This window comes from Rhinolophus sinicus, linkage group LG15 (assembly GCF_036562045.2).
Source record: "Rhinolophus sinicus isolate RSC01 linkage group LG15, ASM3656204v1, whole genome shotgun sequence".
Classification (NCBI taxonomy): domain Eukaryota; kingdom Metazoa; phylum Chordata; class Mammalia; order Chiroptera; family Rhinolophidae; genus Rhinolophus; species Rhinolophus sinicus.
In genome coordinates this window covers 5,019,346-5,024,182 of record NC_133764.1, presented here as the reverse complement: position 1 = coordinate 5,024,182, position 4,837 = coordinate 5,019,346, and the positions used below count along the sequence as shown (strand labels likewise).

The window sequence follows — 4,837 nt, the reverse complement described above, 5'->3', positions numbered from 1 at the left end:
ATCCTATGACTACATCAACATTTTAACCAAACCCAGTTGTTGCAAATGTAGCTTGTTTTCTATTGCTTTGCTATTATAAAAATTGTCCACCCGCTATTCGTATGTCTGAAGTGTTATGTATGGATTTGTATTGTATTTCTTAGTATAAATTTGTAGTAGTTGGTAGATAATAGAATCTTCATGTTTTAAAATAAAAATGGATTTTGTGTAATTGTCCTCCAAATAGTTGTATCCTCCTTCTGTCTCATAGGACTGTAGGAGAATGCCCAGTTGCCAGATGTTGGACTTCTGGTGCACATTATGTTTTCCTGGTCCCTGTGTTGCAGTGTTTGTCTCTTCCCATTATTTAAGAATGGAGGGTCTGCTCAGACTGTTTGCCCTTGGCCCATTCTCTGTCAAATTGTGTAATCCTCACTCTACCTCTTCACATGCACACACACACACACACACACACACACACACACACACACACACACCTTGATCTGCAGAAGGAAGGCAAAGCTGACGTGCACATCGCCCAGGTCGCTTCCCTCAGAGCTGACTAATTCATTCTGTGTTACTGAAATATCTCCTAGTTCCAAAGTCTGAGTTTCTGATACTCTAGTCTGATAAAAGACACTGAAGATTAAAATTTCCAGTAGGCATGACTTCAGATTCTGTTCCTCTCTCTGCTCCATAAACACACTCCATAGGCAAGATCCCCCACTATGTATCTTCCTGTAAGGCCTTGCGCCTGGCTGAGTAATAACCTGGTGCATAGGAGAACTAAGGTCATCCTACTTGAAGAAAACTAAATCCAAACCGACTTCCTCTACATTTGCAGGCTTGAACATTTTATTGTATTCCAAATTTTCAAAGAGAATGGAGTTCATTATGGTCCACTGAATTTTTTTTCTTTCTTTCTTTCTTTTTTTGTTTTTTAAGTAGGCACAGCTCACAGTGGCCCAAACAGGGATCAAACCCGCGACCTGGGTGTTATTGGAACCATGCTCTAACCAACTGAGCTAACCGGCCGCCCCTCCACCGATTTTTTAAAAGTTATTTAAGTTGTGGTAAAACACACATTGACACAAATATTGCCACTTTAAGCATTTTTAAGTGTATAGTTCACTGACATTAAGCACATCTACAATGTTGTACAAGTGTCACCACCATCCATCTCCAGAACTTTTCATCTTCCCAGCTGAAACTGTACATATTAAATAACTTTCCAGCCCCTGGCAACCACAATTCTTTCTGTCTCTATGAATCTGACTACTTTAGGTACCTCATATAAGTGGAATCATGCAATATTTGTCCTTTTGTGACTGGCTTATTTCACTCAGCATAATTGGCTTATTGATTTCCACAGTCTGCTTTTATGAGCCCCTAACTGACAGCACTAGTGTGGTTCAATTCAAGTGTTTGCAAGCAGATAACATCAGGATTTTTGTGTTCCTGAGCAAATTTGGTCAGGAAAGGGGATGCATGGACAAGAATTCTGGCTCTGGAGGGATAATTTGTCTAAATGTGTTTTTAGAAGAAAGAGAACAGCATCACAAGTAATAAGGCTTCATTGAAAGTCTATTGATTTAAACCACAAAACTGGAATTTCTGGCTTCTTTTCTCCTCCTCCTCGTCCTCCTCCCCCCTCCCCTTCTTCTCTTATCCTGCCTCCTCTCCTCCCTCTCCTCCCTCCCTTCTCCCCTCCTCCTCCCCCTCCCTCTTCCTCCCTCCCTCCTCCTTCTCCTCTCGCCATTTCTGAGGTGAGGAGCACAGTATCACCGACCAGGAGGATTTCAGAATCACTGGGACTTCACTGTCTTTACTCTCCTCTAAAACGGAAAGACTCCTCCTCCCAAAGGCTAGTTTGAATCTACTGTTCTGGTTCTGATGGAACGTTGCAGAATTAGGCTTATCTTCGTGGAAATTTGGGTGCAAGCATTCACACCCTCAAGTTGCTTTCCAATTCTTTATTTTTTTAAAGAGGATATTAAATCATTTACTGATTACACGATAATGGATGACACACAAGCTTCATTCCCAACTATGATTTTATTTGGTACCATAATTCAATTTAGATATATTGCATAGGATGTGCCAACTATCATTAATAACCAAATAAACTCCATGACTCTGCTTGGGTGACCCTTGTAATGGTGAGCTCCAGGTCACCAACACAGTATTCGTCAATTCAACTACACCAAGGTTTCTGAAGACAAGGCTTCTGAGCCCAAACAGATTGTAAATAAATTTCAAATGGAACCTGGCATCACCCTGAAGGAATTCTAACTTCACACTGTTGGGGTAATTTACCAACATGGCTTCAGAGCAGACTAACTTTATGTAGCACATTAAAAAAAAAAAAAGACACATTTATTCAGTGTCATGATCAGACTATTACATTTAGCAATCAACAACATGAGTGCAAACCCCGCCCCCAAATGACATTAAAACCCTTTGTTAGAAGGCTTTACACTTTCCACAGAACAGAAACTAAAACAACCTGTTATACAATTAGTCACAAATACAGTCCTCAAGTTTTTTGCCCACACACACGAGTACTGTCTAAAACATGTCTTCTTTGTGGCAGCTAAGCTCTGCCACCACTGTGTTTGGCTGAGCTCACAAATCTGTTGTAACCTGTAGCTGCCCTGTCACTTCTCTGGCTCTCCTCTCCTGCTAAGCTTTGTTTCTTGGCAGTAATTAAAACCTTCTGCCACTGCCATAGCTACTGCTGCTGCTGGAACCGCTACAGCCACCTTGGTTTCGTGGTTTGGCAAAGTATTGGCCACCACCACCATAGGGGCCCGAGCTTCTGCCTCTAAAGTTTCCTACTTTCAAGGTCCAAAATTTGAAGACTGATTGTTGTAATTGCCAAAATCACTGTATCTTCTGCCACTTCCAAAACTGCTTCCATCATTACCAAATCCATTATAGCCATCCACACTGCCACCGTACCCTTCACCACCACGGCTGACACCACAGCCACCTCAACCACTGAAGTTCCCTCCACAACCCACCAAACCACCTCCTCCACCAAAGCTGTCATTCCCACCAAAACCACCTCCTCGACCACCACCAAAGTTTCCAGAACCACTTTGACCTCTTTGGCTAGATGAAGCACTAGCCATCTCTTGCTTAGATAGGGCTTGCCTTATGTCACAGTTGTGGCCATTCACAGTATAGCATTCCTGAATGACAATCCTGTCTACAGAGTCATGGTCATCAAAGATGACAAAAGCAAAGCCACTCTTCTTGCCACCGCCTCGGTCAGTCACAATTTCAAGCACTTCAGTTTTCCCACACTGTTCAAAATAATCTCTTAGGTGATGTTCTTCAGTGTCGTCTTTAATACCACCAACCAAAATCTTTTTCACAGTGAAGTGGGAACCAGGTCTTTGAGAATTTCCTCTTGAGACAGCCCTCTTTGGTTCCGCACCTCTTCCATCCAGGTGTGGCCTTGCATGCATGGCTACACCCACCTCCATGGTGGCATAGGGACAAACCCAAAGCCTCTGGAGCGCTTGGTGTCTGGGTCTCTCATCACCACAGTCAGTGAGCGATCCCCATTGCTCAGGATAGCTCCGCAGATTCTCATCGGTAGTTTCAAAGCTCAAACCTCCGATGAAGGGCTTCTGCAGATGTTCAGGCTCTGGGGAGACTGACTTAGACGTGACGACCACAGGAAGGGAGACGTCCACGGTGGCGTCCATCGACAGAAAGGAGTGATCTTCCAATTCTTCATTAAAGTTAATTTATCAGCAGAGTCTAAAGAATGGCATCAGTTCACGACAGTCTATGCAAAGTGTCCTGGGAGGTCTGCGGTCACTCTGTCCACAGACCCTGGGCTGGCTGGGCTGTGGCTGCACCTCCTTTCTCCCCTCCCCCAGCATCCAGCACCTCCAGGCCTGCGCCCGTGGAGGCGGGCACAGGCGACAAGCAGACACTCAGAAGAGCACGCATTTGCGGCTCGTGCAGCCAGGGCTGCACTTAACTGGCGGGCTCACCTTGCGTAGCTTGCGCCGCCGGATCTCACGCACCAGTGTGTAGAAGGCGTCCTCCACGCCCTGGCGCGTCTTGGCAGAGGTCTCGACGTAGGGGATGCCGTAGCTGCAGGCCAGGTCCTGCGCCTGTTGAGTCTCCACGGTGCGTGCAGCCAGGTCACACTTGTTCCCCACCAGCACCATGGGCACGTCGTCGGAGTCCTTCACCTGCCAGATCTGCGCCCGGTACTGGTGGATATCCTCGAAGGACTTGGAGTTATTGATGGCGAAGACGCAGAGGAAACCCTCGCCAGTGCGCATGTACTGGTCCCGCATGGCGCTGTACTCCTCCTGGCCCGCTGTGTCCAGGATGTCCAACAGACACGTCTCCCCATCGATGACCACTTGCTTCCGGTAAGAGTCCTCGATGGTGGGGTCGTACTCTTCCACGAAGTGGTGCTGTAAGAACTGGATGGTCAGGGCACTCTTCCCCACGTTGCCAGTGCCCACCACCAGGAGCTTATACTCCGTCATGTTGCCTCCAGGGACTGAGCACAAGGTACAGTGCTGGTGTCCTGTCCCACCGCTCTCTGGAGCTACAGCCCCTCAGGCCGGAGCGGGTGGCGGCGGGGCCGGGGCGCGCAGCGCAGCTCGTCTGGCGCTTGGGCTCTGTCCGCGGTGGGTGCGGCTTCGTCTGTGGGCGGTGGGTGCGCGAGTGGGGGGCGGAGACCAAGACTATATTTTTAAAAAGACTTGTTCTAATAGCAGTAGTATCTGACGTCTCGCTAGGGCATGCTTTGTGCCATGCATATGGTTATTGAGTGTTACGAGGTGCTTATTCTCAGTGCTGTTTTTGTGAATGAGGAAACAGG

At 47.0% G+C, this 4,837-nt stretch overlaps 2 pseudogenes; both read right to left on the bottom strand.

Annotated features, from left to right (window-relative positions):
- Window positions 1-2,596: 2,596 nt before the first annotated feature.
- Window positions 2,597-3,695, bottom strand: LOC109437557 (heterogeneous nuclear ribonucleoprotein A1; annotated as a pseudogene).
- Window positions 3,696-3,929: 234 nt separating this feature from the next.
- Window positions 3,930-4,499, bottom strand: LOC109437555 (GTPase HRas; annotated as a pseudogene).
- Between the last annotated feature and the right edge of the window lie 338 nt (window positions 4,500-4,837).